Consider the following 18,062-nt stretch of genomic DNA (forward strand, 5'->3'; position numbering starts at 1 on the left):
ATTAGGAAGAAAAAAAATAAAGTCAGATAACAACAAGTGTCAGCAAAGATGCGGAGAAGGTGGAACGCTTGTATACTGATGGTGGGAATGGAAAATGGTACAGCTGCTGGAAAATCATCTGGTGGTTCCTCAAACAATGAAATGCAGAGTTACCTTATGACCCAGCAGTTCCATTCAGAGACCTGAAAACATACGCCCACACAAACACTTGTACACAAACGATTATAGTAGCATTATTCACTAGAGCCAAAAAATGGAAACAGGGCTTCCCTGGTGGCGCAGTGGTTGAGAGTCCGCCTGCCGATGCAGGGGACACGGGTTCGTGCCCCGGTCCCGGAAGATCCCACATGCCGCGGAGCGGCTGGGCCCGCGGGCCATGGCCGCGGAGCCTGTGTGTCCGGAGCCTGTGCTCCGCAACGGGAGAGGCCACAGCAGTGAGAGGCCCGCGTACAGAAAAAAAAAAAAAAAAAAAAAAAAGGAAACAACTCATAAAGGGAAATGGATAAATAAAGTGTGGTCCATGCACACAATGGAGTATTTTCAGTCATAAAAAGGAATGAAGCACTGACATACACTACAATGTGGGTGAATCTTGAAAACACTATGCTGAGTGAAAGAAGTCAGACACAAAATGCCACATTGTATGATTCCATTTGTATGGAATGTCCAGAATAGACAAATCCACAGAGACAGAAAGTAGAAGAGTGGTTGACTTGGCTGGGGGGAACAGGGAGATAGGTAAATGGTTACTAAAGGGTACAGGATTTCTTTTTCGGGTGATGAAATGTTCTACATTGCCTGTCATGATGCTTGCACACATCTCTATAAAGCAGCAATGTTGAAGAAACTTGGGTGATACACAAAATCACGCGAATTTTATTTTTGACTCTCAAGTAAAGTGGGGACAACAATAGCTTGTGCTTTTGTGTATGATTCACCTTGGTATTTCCTGTTGCCAGCATGGTGGGTAACACGCAGTAGATGCTCAGAAAATAAAGGCCATCAAATGAGAGAATGAACAAGTGGATGAACATAGGAAGGAAATTCTGTTGTACGTGGCTTATTTAATGATAATGTACCTATCTTAATAATAATATGACACTAGCATTTTCAGTCCCTTTCTTCACTGAATGTCATTCCACTTAGGAGCTTTGTTTTGCCTATTTAGAGCTCACTAATTTACCCAAAAGTCAATAATAAAAATAATATTTTTTTTACATATTTATTTATTCATTCATTCATTCATTTGCTACAGGCTAGAGCACTTCACTTGTACTAAGACGTCTGATCCACACAGAGCAACCTCTTTAGGTGGGTCCTATTATTATTTCCATTTTATACATAAAGAAACGGAGGGCCTCATTTGCTCTAGAGATACAACGGCCTGAGACGTAACCGTATACAAGGTTATTCATTGCAGCACTGGAGTAGCAAAGGGTTGGAAACTAAATGTCCAACAAGTGGGCACTGCTTAAATAAATTATGGTACATACTTGGAGTAGAATATGATTTACCTGTTCAAAAAAGAATACGGCAGATATTTATATGCTGATATGGAAGTATCTCCAAGATATATTATGTGGAAAAAAAAAAAACAAGAGAGAGAACAGTATGTGTCATATGCTATTATGTATTTTCTGGTATACGTTCTGATTATATCTGCAAGGACACTGTGGTAAGAGTGGGTGCTTCCAAAAGGGGATCTGAGAGGCTGGGTATATCGTCAGGAGAGGCGTGCGTATGCGGCAGTAACAAACGGACCCTAAATCTAAGTGCCTTAAATAATGGAGGCTTGTTTTTCATCCATACAAGATCATCATAGACAACAGGGCTTCTCTGCTCATAAATCGCTCGAGGACAGAAGCCGATGGAGTATCCACCAACTCAAAGAGAGCTCTGGAGGTCTTGAGCTGACAACGAGCTCCAGCCTAGAAGTAACATATGTCACTTCTGCTCACAAGTCCTCCGTCAGCACTTGCCACAGGGGGGCCGGGAAATGCAAACCTATGTGTGCCTGGAGGTGGAGAGCCTCTGAGCAGCAAGAAAGCCTACAACCTGGGGACAGACGCTGGCGGGAGGATTACTTTCCTGCACAAACCCTTGTAAACATCTGAATATTTTCCTCAGGCATACACTGCCCAACCACGAACTGAAATGTTTAAGAAGTGTCTCCGTGAGAGTTAAGTAACAGGCAAGGTAAGCATAAGTCCCAGGTAACCCGCAGAGACCACAGATCTCATCCGCGGAGAGGAAGAGGGATCACTGCAGGCCATTTGACTTCCAACGTGCATTTAAAGAGCACCTACTGTGTGCCAGGTGTAGGCTCTGCAATGGAAAAGCGCAGTTAAGTAAGACCTGGCCCATCCCTCCAGGAGTTCAGAGCTGACTGGAGGAAAGCTGGGACACCTGGGTTAAAGTCAGTCTCTCTCTGGGTATCCTCATTTGCCTCACATGTAAAATGGGCCTCCAAATACCTACTGTAGAAGGTTACACCAATGTGGCCGAGGATGGAGTGAACTGGGGTCTGTTGGCCCATGAGTTTGTCCACACATGGAAACCAGGTGTGTATCCCCACTTTTGCCTGGGATGTTTGCGACAGGATGAAGAGCTGCCCCGGGAGACCTCCATCCTCTCATTTTTTCCCTCCTTCCTCTTATTTCCTTCTTTCTCTAATGGGCCGGCTCTCTGGGGTTCATGAGACCACTTTTCATTCTGTTAAACTGCATCATTTTTGATCTCCCCACTCAACAAATCCACACAAACCATGTTAGATGTTATTTTGTGGGGAATAATCTGGTTAGTATCTTATTGAAACTTTGAAAGCTGTAATTCCATTCAGATGGGGGCATTTTCGGGCTGCAAAGGGGGAGGAAAAAAGAATGTCAGAAAGCTGGGATTATCAAGATTTGGATTAGCAAGCAATTTCCTGAGTTCCCCGACTTCATACATGAGGTCAGAGAGGTCTGTTCTGAATGGAACCCATTAATCTCCCTGTTGTTAGCGAGGAAACGTTTGAAAGTGCAGGTGTTAACAGTCTCCGTGTTATTTTTGGGAGAATGTGAATCGAACACTCGCAGGAAGTGGACTATTCCCTTACCAGCATCCTGGAGTATTATTTTAGGCAGCAGAACTGAGGCTTGTGAGCAGAAGCCAGCTTTCAACACACCTTTAAGGCAAGAAGGGTACTTCACAGGCAAGAATTCTGCTGCAAAGTTGGGGAAAATTAAAATAATCAATGTGTTCTCCAAGGATGCTCAGGAAGGTCACCCGTAGACCTCCTCAGGAGAGCAACACCAATGCCCTCGGCCACTAGCCCATCTGACTCAGTGGAATATGTGGACCAGTCCTAGTCCTATGGAACAGACAGGCTAATCTGAACACCACCGGCCAGCAGACACACACACACACACACACACACACACACACATCAACTCAGCATGCACACCTCTGCCTATAAGGGCTGCTTCCCCTATAACTTGAGGAGTTTATTCTTTAAATGTAGACTAAAAATTCTAAATTACAAAAAAAAAAATCAGAGTATATATGACCATCCTGAAAGGTTCTGTTGGGAATGCAATGGAATTTTCTCTTTTGGACCCTCCAACTGCACAGCAATTTGGAGTAAATGTCAAGAGCAAAAACCCTAAAGCCCAACTGTCAGGCTTCATGGCTTCCTAGGTGGGGGCTCTTGGGCAGATTTCTTAACTTCTCTGTACCTCAGTTTCTCCCTCTGTAAAATGAGGGAGGGTGCAACTGTAAGAATGGTGTTGTGGTGAATTAATAATAAAGTTGTGGTGTTGAATTAACGCAAGTACAGGCACACCTTGGAGATACTGCGGGTTCAGATCCAGACCGCCGCAATAAAGCAAATATTGCAGTGAAGTGAGTTACACGAAATTTTTTATTTCCCAGTGCATATAAAAGTGATATTGGACACCTGAAACCAATATCACATTGTAAATCAACTATGCTTCAATAAAAAATTTATGCTCACACTACACTGTAGTCTGCTGAGTGTGCAGGAGCATTACATCTAATAAAAAATAATGTACATACCTTAATTAAAAACGCTTTATTGTTAAAAAATGCTATAACATCAAAGTAACATCAGAGATCACTAATCACAGATCACCATAACAAATATAACACTAATTTCAATAATAAGAATAAAAAGTTTGAGATCTGGCGAGAATTCCCAAACCGCGATACAGGGCCACGAAGCGAGCAAATGCGGCTGGGAAGATGATGCCGAGAGATTTGCTTGACTCGGGGTTGCCACAACCTTCACTTTACACAGGATACCTGCAATGCGCAATGAAGCAAAACACAGTAACGTGAGGCACGCCTGTAAATCACCTGGAACAGTGCGTGGCACATGGGAGGCCGACAGGAGTTGGTTATGAGGATGACGGTGGTGATGACGGTGGTCAGGAGGATGAAGGTGGTAACAGTGATGGTGCCGATGGTGACCATCCTAGTCCATGTGGACGGCTACGACAGGATGCCTTAGACTGGGTGGCTCATCAACATTTTCTTACACTTCTGGAGGCTGGGAAGTCCAAGGTCAAGGTGTTGGCGGACTTGGTGTCTGCTGAGTCCACTTCCTGGGGCACAGAAGGACATCCTCTTGCTGTGTCCTCGCATGGCGGAAGAGGCAAGGGATCTCCCCTGAGTCTCTCTCTTTTTTTTTTTTTTTTTTTTTGTGTGGTACCTGGGCCTCTCCCTGTTGTGGCCTCTCCCGTTGCAGAGCACAGGCTCCGGATGCGTATGCCCAGCGGCCATGGCTCATGGGCCCAGCCGCTCCGCGGCATGTGGGATCTTCCCAGACCAGGGCTCAAACCCGTGTCCCCTGCATCGGCAGGCGGACTCTCAACCAGTGCGCCACCAGGGAAGCCCCTACCCTGAGTCTCTCTTATAAGGGCACTAACCCCACTTAGGAGGGCTCCACCTTCATGACCTCATTACCCCAAAGGCCCCACCTCCTAATAACCATCACACTGGGGATTGTTTCAATGTATGAACTTGGGGGCAAGGGTGGGACACAAACATTCAGTCTATAGCAGTGATGATGGTGAGCATGGTAGCTCGTGTGTTTAAATGTATGATACATGCAGGCCTTGGAGTCCAGGAATATGTACGGGGGTGGGTACTCATGAAGTAGTGCTTATGTACTGAGACTACTCATTCGGGAGATCACTTGTGGTTAGCTGTCAGCCAGCAAGCCCCATGGAGTGGATCAAAGTATCTCCCAGGGCTTGATTAGGACCTGGGAACACTTGGTTGAAGAGTCTGTGGTCATTTCTAAGGACCAGGGACTCCAGCCCCTTCCTGAGGAACACAGGCTCCATGGTGTAGATTTCTCTGGGAAAACCAGATTGACAGTGCATTTCCTGCGCACGCGAAGACTGTCTGTGCAGAGACGGGACAGCAGCAAAGAGCCCGTTGGTCTCACAATAACCTGTGAAATAGATGCTCACCTTGCTGTGTCACAGAGGAGGAAACAAAGTCGCGGAAAGACTACACACAGGTGGAAGGGGCGGGGCCGGGGTTTGAACCCGTCTACGAAACCCTCATCTCAAGGCCTCCACGGTGGAGGTAAATCACACCAAGGGACAGTGTGTGTTATTCTGCTATGGGTAGTGGCCGCCAACTCCAGAATCAGCATTCTTAATCTTTCTGCCACGGAGTCTCAGACCTTTGCTCACGAGGTGTTTCTCTGGGCAGATGTTACAGTGCAGATTCCTTGCCGTGACCCTGCAGATGTGCTCAGCTTGGAGGTCCGGGTATGGCCTGGGGCTCTGCATGGCACTGAGCACCCCAGGTGAGTGGACCGCAGGACCCCTGCCCTTGGAGAAATGCGGATCTCTACTCCACTGCCTTCGGTCCTCAGCCGCAATCTGGATTTTCCAGAACGGCAGGCCAACAGGACCGACCCTTTCAACTTGGCTTGGCTGAGACCCTTGATGTCCAGCAGGGTGGAAGGCAGAGGAAAGGATGGCTCAGGAGCCAGAAGATGGAAACCCAAGGCGGGCTCCACCGCTTCTTAGCCGGAACCTCACTCTGGGCCAGGGTCTCTTTGCTGGTAAAATGGGTGCAGTGGTCCTTGCACAGTTGGGATGCAGGGAGATGATGCCACGGTGCCACGTGTCCCCACTGGTGACTCATTCCTAGAACCTGCAGCCCCTTCTTCCCTTCCACACCAGAGGACACTCCCCGAGGGGCATGCGTGGCATTCTCCGAGGATAGCTCAGCAGGCGGGGACATCTGTCAGTCCCATCCAAGCCCGTTGGAACCAGCAGCTTTCCCCGTGGAAGAGGCTCTAATTACCTCACACAAGGAAGCAAATGGGAGATAAAATTACCAGCAACTCGAAGCATAAATACTTTCTCTTTTAACGTTTTTACGATACTCCCTCTTTTCAGATGCAATAATTTACCCTAATGTGTTCCTCCCGCTGTGTTCTCTACTCATTTGACGTCTGGTTAAATGTCAGGACAGCAGAATGAGAGTAAATCACATTATACTGATTATATGTATTTCATTCTACTGTGCACTGCTGAAGCCACATCAGCTTCACGTGCCAACAGGAGGACCGAAAACACCAAACGCTGCCCTTTGCATTATCTTGATGAATAGGACATAAATTTTAACTCCAGCAAATGGAAAAGTACCAAAATGCCATCGAGTTGGCCTGGTTGTTTTTTAAGGAGTTGGAATGGAACATATTTGTCTTGTCCCATTCACCCAGGGAGCCATGAATCAGTGTCTAGTGGACCCGCCACTAAACACTTAACAAGAAAACTTCGGGAGGACACAGGGAGAGAAACGTTACTTGTTTTCTAGGATCACATTGTATGGGAAAGTTTCCCACAAGGAATTTTGTTGAGGTCTGATGTCATTTAAAGAGATAGACGACGTCTCCATTGGGATTAGGCTCCACAGAGTAAGACAAAACAAACAAACAAAAATAAGTAATGGATGGTGGCTCAAACACACCATATGTGATCCTTTAGCATAAAAGAAGATATGACGGGTATTCCAGGGCTGACATGGTGCTTCCATGAGTTTAACAGGGCACAAGTCTCCTTTCAGCCTCCCTACAGTGTGGCCCTCCTCCTTATTTTATGGCTGCCTGAGCTCCGGCAATCACATCCAAGTTTCTGATAGCAGGATGGAAGAAGGAGAGACGAAGGTCTATGCCTTCCTTCTTTTTACAAACAGACTTTATTTCTTAGAACAATTTTTAGATCTATAGAGAAATTGTGAATATAACAGAGTCCCCATATCCTCTACCCCCAGTTTCCCATATTATTAACATCTTACATTAGTAAGGCACGTTTGTTATAATTAATGAGTCCATATTGATACATTATCATTAGTGAAAGTCCGTACTTTATTCAGATTTCCCTCGTTTTCCCTAATGTCCTTCGTCTGTCCTAGGCTTCCATCCAGGGTCCTTACACTTTACACTTAGTCATCACGTCGCCTTAGGCTCCTCTTGGCCGTGACAGCCAGTTCACGCCCTTCTCTTTTAAGGAGATGTCCCACAGGTACCACGTGACACGTCCTCTCACTTCTCACTGGCCAGAACTCAGTCATTCGGCCACGCAGAGCTGCAAGAGAGGCTGGGAGGTGAGTCTCTATTCCGGGCCCCACGTGGGCAGCAGGGCACTGAGGAAGCGGTGGAGGATGGATCCTGGGAACAGTTAACAGTTCCCGCCACAGAAGGGTCTTAGGAGACCACCCTGGTCGGCCATCTGCTTCAGGCCGATGTGCTCCTAACAGCCCCAGCTGGCCGGGGTGACCACAGTCCAGGAAAGGCAAGCGATTACCCTGAAGTCACACAGCCAGGGCCTGGGGAGGAGCCTGGCACGTCGCTCCTTCACGTCTACCAGGCTCCTGCACGTTTCTCTCCTGTTCGAGCTTGTTTCTGAGCAGATTCCAGCTGTCATCCTCCTTTCACGCCAGGCCTCAGTTCAAGCCCTGTATCCTCCAAGAAGGCCTTCGTCATCCCTGTCGCCCTGGCCTGGATCAAAACAACCAGTGGATATGTTCTCCTGGGGCTTTACTGAGGGCTCACTGTGTGGCCGGCATCGTGCTCACGGCTCCCACACTACCCGCTGTCTTCCTCAGAGCCATCTCATAAAGTACATGTGATTACTCTCCTGGCTCCCTAGAAGAGGAGGCTGAGGACTGGCCCAAGGTCACCGTCAGCACGAGACAGGGCCCGGCTCCCGGGCAGACCCGTCTCCGGAGCCCACACTCACCAGGCCATGCGGTGCAGGGCTCTGAGGGCCTGTCCCATTCACACGGGGACAACAGGTGTCTGCAGTCCCCGGGGAGGCTCTCCCAGCTCTGGAGAGTCAGCAGGGCTGGCTCTTCCTTGGGACTTGGACTCTGTTCCTGCCTCTCCGCCGTGGCCTGCCCCCCTCCAGTCTCTGCCTGAGTCACCACACGATGGTCTCCTCTGTGTGTGTGTCTGTGTGCAAATTTCTTCTTATGAGGACACAAGTCGTTGGATTAGGGCTCACTGTAACCTAGCATGACCTCACCTTAACTTGATTAGACCCTATTTCCAAATAAAAGTCACGTTCACAGGTCCTGGGGGTTTAGGACTCAAACATCCTTTTTGTGGGGACCACACTCCGACACACCCCAGAGACCTAGAAGGAGAGCTTCCTTCGTCAGCATGGTTCGCTAGCCTGCCTGCTGGTTTGCTTGTTTATTTTCAGCTTCTTTAGCAAACTATCGGCAAGAAACCAATGTCCCTCTGAAGTGGGGACCTGAAAAGGGCTTAATAGGAGGATGATTTACACAGGAACCTACACAGGGTGGTGCGGCGCACCAGCATGAACGGGTGGGTGCGGGGACCTGCCACCACCTCTAGGACCGAGGGGCTGGCCAAGAAGAGCCACCAGAGCCCCTGGCACAGAGGCCCATCTGTCGGGAGCTGTGGTCTTTCCCAGAGGGACACAAATGTCTGTGAGCCTGAGCGAGGCCCACGGATACCCCACCTTCTCTCCCCTCGCCCTTGGGATCGCTCGCCGGTGCTTGGCGTTGGCTGAACTCACCCGGAAGCGAGGGCAGGGGAGCCCGATGAACACCGTGGAGAGTATGACGTGCTACGGCCTCCGAGGGCCGAGTGGAGAATAAAGGACGGCCGGAGGTGTCCCACCCAGGGTCCAAACCGCCCTGCGATGTGCTTACGACCCAGCGCTCATGGCCGGGGGGCAGGCCAGTAACACAAGTTCAGTCCCTGAGATGCCTGGCGCCCGACGCTCTAGTCTGGAAGCGAGGCTCCGCGGAGGTCGGCGTGGCGCCGCCAGCCTGGTTCCAGGATTTGCTTTCGCGGGCTGTCACTTCCACATCTCACGGCCTCCTGGAAGTTCCGCGAGCTCGCTGCTACCCCTTTCTAAAGGCCTCTGCGGCCGGGTCAGGCAGAGCGAGGGTGTTGCTCCAACCGAGCACCTGAGAGACGTCCACCAGGGCCAGCAGTCCGGGTCCCCCCAGGACAGAGCTCGCACCCTCGGCTGGGGCTCTGAAGATGCCTGTAGTGGGGGAGCCGTTCCCAGAGGTGTGAGCAGGTGAGACCAGCAACTCCAGGAAGCCACAGACACACTCAGATCCGAGAGGACACGGGGGGGAAATGGTGTTCGCAGGCTGGCGGGGCGCCGGAGCCACAGGAGATAGCCGCTTGAGCACGGGGGGACATACTGCGGGGCTGCCGGAGGGCTGGGAGGAGGAAGACACCTCTCGCCTGCGCCTCAAGCTCCTGCCACCGCCCTTGGCTGAACCCCACGGCAAGCCAGACAGAAGACGAGGGAACCCAGGTGCGCTTGGCTCTGGGGGTCAGCGGGGCAGAGGGAGGGGCTGGGATGAGCGTGGTGGTGGGCAAGCACCAGCCCCCGGGGGGCAGACGCCTGCTGTGGGCTGCTGGGCGCTCTCCAGATGCTGTACCCACGCGACCTTGGCCAACCTTGACCGTGCCCGGTGGGGCAGCCTCTGAGACGTGCTGAGGGGCTGCAACCCAGCCACCTGTCTGGCTGCAGGCCAGGACGACGGCTGCCTCGCCTGAGCTCACAACAACGCTGGTGGCTGAGATGTGTGTCTTGTCCCCATTTTCAAGGTAGAGAAAAGAGACTCTGCGAGGCTAGATTCACTTCTTGAGCATGTGTCAGTCAGTGGAACAACTGCTGGAACAAACATCCGCAGATTCCAGGAGCTTAGCCAGACACAGCTTCCTCTCTCATCACGGGCCAGTGCGGGACGTGGGGTGCGTGGGTGGCTCCATGCGGACATTCCAGAACCCAGCACCCATTTTCCTAGGGTCTCAGAGTCCCCCCTGGACCCCAGTGTCCAGTCAATGGACAGAGAAGAGAAATCATGGAGGACAGCAGAGTTCCTGGGGCCAGGCTGGCCGTGGCACACGGCAATCCTCCTCAGATCCCTCGGCCAGAACCCGTCTCGGGGTCCCACCCGACTGCTGGGGGTTGGGCAGTGATGTCTGCGGTCTGCTGAGAGGAGGTGAGAAACCCGGCTAGGGGTGACACTGGCCGACGCTACGGAGCACCTCTAGGGGGCGCCGCGCTGGGGGCAGAATGGTGTGTGGCTGGGGGAGGGGACAGTCACGACACGAGGTGCGGGGGCCGAGGGGACAGGACCCACTGCACAGACCTCGTGAGCGTGGCTTCGGAAGCTGCTGACGGGGGTGAGGAAAGCAGCCTGACGGACTCACGCACGGCCACTCGGCTGGTTACCTGCCGCCGTGCGTGCCGAGCTGGGGCCTTTGCTCCTGGAGCACCGGGGTCTCCTGGCTCCCAGAGCCGTCTCGGTGTTCACGGGGGTGGCAGGCTTGGGGCCCCGGCCCCTGGAAGGATGGTGCTTTGTCACTGCCGAGTCTTCTCAGGTTCACAGGCATCCTCGTTCTGGGTCTGCAGAGCGCCGAGTGAGGCCAGCCCGGGCTTTCTCTGGGCCGCCCGGGAGCACAGCGCAGGCAAGTCGCCACGGAGCCGGCTGTGAGTCAGGCCGCCGTACAAATTACTCCGTGAAAGCTAAACGCTTCAGCAATCCCGGGGGATATGAGGAGCCCCGGCAAGGCCTTGTTAGGACGGGCCTCCGGGAGAGCGTGGAAGGTATTTACATTGGTTGAAGGGCTCATTTCGGTGAAAGATGGCAGGACCTCGGAGAATCATGTGTGCGTGGGCTTTTTTTCCCCAGCAAACACTCAAGCTCTCCAGAGGTCAGATACAGTGCAAAGCAGAAGCACACTCGGCTTCAGGCGGGGATCTTGTGGTGGGCTAACCAGATGCCAGGCGCCAACGTGTCTCTGGATCTTGGTGCCTTCCGATGCCGGTTTCTGTGAGCTTGAGAAAGGTGACACCGGCCCCAGGTACCTTTTCACGGGTTCCGACCAGATTCTGCGGGCGCCTTGCTGGGTGTCCCTGCTGGGCACCTCCACCTCCCTCTCTGGGGATTTTCTGTGGCCTCGGGGGCCATAGATGCTGTAGGACTTGCCCAGAGCCTGTCCATGATCCAGAGAGAGTTCGTGCATCTTGGGATGAACCATTGGCCAACGAGCAGCAGAAGCCAGTGGATAAACATCCCTCCTTTCTCCTCCTTGGATGGACTGTCCTGAGAAGCAACTGTTTATATGGACTTCAGGAAGATGGTGCTATAAAACTGGGTGATTGGGGCTTCCCTGGTGGCGCAGTGGTTGGGAGTCCGCCTGCCGATGCAGGGGACGCGGGTTCGTGCCCCGGTCCGGGAAGATCCCACATGCCGCGGAGCGGCTGGGCCCGTGAGCCACGGCCGCTGAGCCTGCGCGTCCGGAGCCTGTGCTCCACAACAGGAGAGGCCACAGCAGTGAGAGGCCCGCGTATCGCAAAAAAAAAAAAAAAAAAAAAAAAAAAAAAAAAAAAAAAAAAAACCTGGGTGATCACTTGCTCTCAATACCGAGGGCTGGTCAGTCCAGACTGGACCTTGCTATTGGTTCTCCTTGCCCTCACTTCCGCTTCCTGGGCTTACACCTCCTCAGAAGGTAGTAGCCTGTAAGCCTTGCCTCGGGTTTTGTTTTCTGGGGAACACACACTCACGCACACACTTGCACACATATCAAAACAGTGACTATCTCGAGACTTCTCCAAACCTGGTAAGTCAAGGGGTCTTTTCTTTCCTTCCGCAAAATGATAGCTGTCAGTGATCATGAAGACGATCGTTTCTGTGACAGAAACGGATGAACTGTCCTGGAAATCACTCCCCTTTCCTCCAGGGCACACAGCCATCCACACTCCCCAGCCTCCTGTGCAGCTGGGGGCAATGGAGTGTGAGGACAGCGGCGGCGACCACTCCAGGTCAGACGCATAAAACGTGAATCTGCAACCTTCTCCTTTCTTTTTCATCCACCTGCTGAATGGGGAGGCCTCCAAGGGCCAAGAGGAGGCAGACCCAGGAGGGGGAAGGAGGACCCTTCCCAGGAGAGACGCCCGACCAGGAAAGTCGGTGTTGCACTGCCGTGTGAGCACGATATAAACTTCCATGTGCTGAGCCTCTAAAATACGTGGGTTTTGTGTTTCAGCGGGAAGACCATCTTCATGAATATGATCTACAGACTTTGCATGAAGTACACTTCTATGCACTGCCATTGAATCTTCACAGAGAAAATACAATTAGTATGTCAACTGGAATGCTGCAGAAAGTGAGGCACGAGAGTTTGCAGCATTTAGAAGTGCGCACGGTTAGCAAATGCGGGGAGGCGCTCTGTAATTTTAGCGCTAAAAAGACCTCCTGCCATCACAAAGCATGCCTTCCTCCACTTGACAGATGAAGAGACTGAAATTCAGAGAGGACCAGGGACCTGCTTGAGGTATCACTCAGTTCACTGGAGTCCCGGTGGTGAGTCCTCCAGCCTCCCAACCTCCTGTGCCCTTTCTAAGGCATTGGGGACAGACAAGTGTCTTCAAAGCCCTTGGCTGTCTCTCCCAGGGGGAGAGCAAATGGTCGCTTTAGTGAAGGCAATGATCAAAGAGATAAATCAGGCACATCCAATGATACGGCACTGAGTCTAGCGGACATCAGGCAGAGAAACGACAGTGCTGCGGCAAAGGTCACAGACAGAGTTGGAACCGGTCCCTCTAACGAGCTGTGTGACGCGGGGCAAGTGTCTGAACCTCTCTGTGCCTCAGGCCCTCATTTATAAAAGAGGGTGAGTCATGGAACCCACCCAGCACAGTTGTTGAGTAGATTCTAACCAAGTTGTCAGATGAGCTGCCTCATGTCGTCGGCACGTGGTAAACCCTCAAACGTTAGCTATTACTTTCACTGTTTGAATTTGCTATTTGGCCAGTTGCAAGGCTATCAAAATTCACTAACCCACCCTGTCCCTGCCCAGACTCTTTTTCTTTGCGCCTCCAAAGATCTTAACTCACTTCCAAGCTTCAGAAACCTGTGGCCACACACTGACTCCCCTCCCCTCTCATTAAACTAAGCTTTCAGGAAAACATCTAATAGCAGTCGATGATGTAAACCGCTGCGCCGCCTTGCCCTGCCCAGGGAGATCTGCTGGTTCCAGCTGAGTTTTCACTGTAGGTGCCAGCAGCACAGCTCCCTGGGACAGAGGTTGGGGTCTGAGCTGGCAGGCAGGGGGCAGAGGCAGGGGCGGGAGCCCTTCCTGAAGTGCCAGGTGGCCATCCCCCGCCCCCGCCTCCCTGCCTGGATGCCCTGCACAGTGTATCCTGTCAGGCATTTGGGTCTGAGTCACCAGATGATAGGCCTGCCTTCAGCCTGCTCTCTGAGCCAAGCGGGAAGCTTGGCTCTGTGGTTTTCTGTTTTGCTCGTTTCCCACAACAAGGTCCTTAGGAGGATGAAGTCCTGGTGTGCTGATTCCTGGGAAGGGTGGGGCAAGAGCAATTGTCCTTGGAACAGAGAAATGTTTTCAGAGAAGGGTGTGGACTGTCGGCGGGGTGGGGGTGCAAAACACTACCAAATAGTGCTGTCAGCCCCCGACTGAACATGATCTAAGGAGACCCAGGTTCTCCCCACCTCGTCCACAGCATCCGTCCATCTATCCATGCTCCATCCGTCAGCCATCCTTCCTTCCTTCCATCCACCCAGCCCATCCATCCATCCGTCCATCCATCCATCTGTCCATCCATCCAACCATCCATCCATCCATCCGTCCACCCATCCATCCATCTGTCCATCCACCTATCCACCCATCCATCCATCCACCAATCTATCCATCCATCCATCCATCCACCCATCCATCCATCCATTGACCACATAATTATTCAAGCATTAGATGCGGGCTGAGCACTGTGCTGGGCACTGGGAACACGATACGGAGCAGGAGATACTGATGCTTCCCCGCACCCTCAGCTCACTGTCCAGCAGGGTGTCCACGAGGGTAACAATTCAGCTGGGCTCCCCCCACAGCACACCCTGAGGCAAGGAATGAAAACACTGCATTTGGAAAATGGTCCTGGGAAATCACCATAGGAGAGCGGAGAGATAAGGCAGGACAGGAAAGGCACCACAGAAGAGAGGCACCCCGTGTGCACCTGGAGCTCCACCCTGCTGGAGACTCCGGAAGGCTTGCAGAATGTTCCTCGGAGTTAACCCAGATGAAAGACGGCAGAGCTGGGGCGCGACCCCCTGTCACCAGTGGTGACTCTGTCCACCACTGGTCAAGGGCTGCTGCTGGGGCTCCCTCTCTGATGAGCCGCCCACGGGGCTGGGGGAGGGCCAACACCCATCTTTTTACGTCTGTGCAGACATAAAACTATTCTAGAAGGATGAGTGGAGACCCACAGCCAAGTGGAGCTGTGCGTGAGCGCAGCGTATACAGGTCACAGCCGTCCTGGAGGGAGACTAAGAGCAATGACAAGACGCATGCAAAGTCCAAACTAAGATGCCATCTCAGGAATGATCAAGCGTCCGGGAGTCCCCTTCGAAAGCAAGTGCAGAATTTCATGGAGAAACTGAAAGCTTTACTCAGATGGGAAGGAAGGCCTGAACAGAGGAAGAGAGTCCCCTGTGCGTGGGGGGTGACTGAGCCTGTGGGGCTGCATCCCCTCAGATTAACCCGGCGCCCCGCGAGGCAGACGGCAAGGTTCCCGTGGCATCTTTGACAAGTGTGTTTTCTAAAATTCGCACGGAAGGATAAACTTTCACCAACGGCTAAGACAATTTTGAAAAAGTGCAAAATGGGGTCTTTATCTTAATGTGTGTGTTTTTTTAATGCTGTCATCCCAGTATCCACACACTTTACATATCTTTCTTTACACTAGTATACAAACATCATTTAAATCTTAATAGTTTAAAAGCCTCTTGATAATTCATCAGGTTGCTTTAACTTAATTTCCCTAACCACACCCCTATTGGTGACATTTCAAATTTCAATTTTTTATCATCTTAAAAAAATCCCATGGGTGAAATTTCTTTTTTTTTTTTAATTGGGGTAAGAACACGTGAGATCTACTCCCTTACCAAATTTTTAAGCGCACAATACAGTACTGTTAACTGTGGGTGCTGTGTTGTACGGCATCCCTAGAATCTACCACCTTGGATCACTGAAACTTTAAACCTGCTGAATGGCAATCCCCCTCCCCCTCCCCCAGGCCCTGGCAACCACCATTCTACACTCTGTTTCTCTGAGTTTGACTTTTTTAGATTCCACATATAAGTGACAGCAGGCAGTATTTGTCTTTCTGTGTCTAGCTTATTTCTCTTCACATAACATCCTCCAGGTCTAACCGTGTTTCACAAAAGGTAGGAGTTACTTCTTTTTTAAGGATGAATAATAGTCCGTTGTATATCTACCATGTTTGCTTAATCCCTTCATCCATCGGTGGACACTCAGACTGTTTCCACAGCTTGGCCACACTGTGAATACACTGCAGTGAACATGGGAGGGCGGATATTCCTTGGAGATCCTGATTTCAATTCCTTCGGATAAATATCCAGAAAAGGGACTGCTAGATCATAGAACTAAAAATAGAACTTCTATTTGTAATTTTCTGAGGAACCTCTGTACCGTCTTCCATAATGGTGGTACAAATTTCCATTCCCACCAACACTGTACAAGAGTTTCCTTTTTTATACATTCTTGCCAACACTTATCTTTTACTGTAGCTTTGTAAGATATTTTGAAGTCAGCAAGTGTGGTACCTCCAGCTTTTGTTCTTGCTCAAGATTGCTTTGGCTATTCAGGGTCTTTTGTGGCTTCTTAAGAATGTGAGAGTTGTTTTTTCTATTTCTGTGAAGAAAGTCTTTAGAACTATGAAAGGGATTGCCCTGAATCTGTAGCTCACTTTGGGTAGCATGAACATGTTAACGATATTAATTCTTCCAATCCATGTACATGAGATGTCTTTCCACTAATTTGTATCTTCTTTAATTTCTTCCATTAATGTTTTATAGTTTTCAGTGTACAAGTCTTTTACTTCATTGGTTAAGCTTATTCCTAAGTATTTTATTCTATTTTGATGCTACTGTGAATGAGATTGTTTTCTTAATTTCCTCTTTGGAGGGTTCATTGTTAGTGTATAGAAATGCCACTGATTTTATATGTTGATTTTGTATCCCACAACTGTACTGAATTTGTTTATTAGTTTGTGTGTGTGTGTGTCTGTGTATGTGTGGAGTGTTTAGCGTTTTCTCCATACAAGATCATGTCATCTACAGGTAGATATTTTACTTCTTTCTTTCCTATTTGGATGCCTTTTATATCTTTTTCTTGCCTAATTGCTCTAGCTAGGAGTAATATTGCCATTTCTATTCAATATCCAGTACTATATTGAATAGAAACAGCAAGTGTGGGCATCCTTGCCTTACTCCTGATCTTACAGGAAATGCTTTCAGTTTTTTACCTTTGAGTATGATGTTAACTGTGGACTTTCCACATATGGCATTTCTTACGTTGAAGTACATTCCTGAAGAAGAGAAAATACTACCAAACTCATTTTACAAAGTCATCACTACCCTGATATCAAAGCCAGATAAGGATACTACAAGAAAAGAAAATTATAAGCCAATACCCTGGATGAACATAAATGTAAGAATACTCAACAAAATATTATCAAACTAAATTCAACGGCACATTAGAAGAATCATACACAATGACCAAGTGGGATATACCCCTGGGATGCAAGGATGGTTCGACATGTGCAAATCAGTTAATATAATACACCACGTTAACAGAATGAAGGATAAACACACAATCACCTCAATAGATGCAGAAAAGGTGTTTGACAAACTTCAACACTCCTTCATGACAAAAATCTCTACAAGCTAGGTATAGACGGGAGAAATTTCTAGGTATCATAAATAGCTTTAATCCTCTGAGTAATGGCTTTGTTTTTACTTTATGAGTGCTGCAAATTTCAATATCATTCTATTTCCCTCTGACTTTGGGGTGGGGGGGGCGGGGCGGAGCTGGGAAGGAGAGAACTCGGAGCCAGATCTGTGGCCGATGCCCAGAGCATCATGTTGGACATTTCTTGTAGCAATTTCACTGAAAGCATCCTCTACATCCCTGCCCTTATCTATCCTGGTTTAATACTGTCAACCAGATGTACTAACTCCAGACACTGCCGAGCACAGACGTGTTCCCCAGCTGAGAAGCCCTGGAGATGCTCAAGCAAGCTGGGCTTCACAGAGCCTGGGGAGCGCCAGATGTTGAGGGTGATAGCCAGGGCCAGCTATGCTATCTCCTGATGCCCTCCCATCACCGGAAGGCCTGCTCGGCCTGGTAGCACAGGTTGCTGACTGTGCAAATGGTGGGTGGTCACTGGCCTTGCAGACAGGACGAAGGCCCCTTTTGGTCTGATAGAGGAGTAATCTGGACATTCCCACGTGGAGGCCCCTAGGGACTGGTAATCTGGCCAGGCACAGCGGACTGAGCAGAGCTGCTTCCCCAGGGCAGCCTGGGCGGAGGGGGGCAGCGGGAGCAGCCTGACTCTTCAGGAAGGACTGCCGTCCATGTCTCCCGGCACTCCCCCTTGTCGAGTCACTTTGAACGTCAAGGGTGGCTCGTCTGAATACGACTTTCCTTCCTCTGCAGAGAC

This window comes from Mesoplodon densirostris, chromosome 19, assembly GCF_025265405.1.
Source record: "Mesoplodon densirostris isolate mMesDen1 chromosome 19, mMesDen1 primary haplotype, whole genome shotgun sequence".
NCBI classification, from domain to species: Eukaryota; Metazoa; Chordata; class Mammalia; order Artiodactyla; family Ziphiidae; genus Mesoplodon; species Mesoplodon densirostris.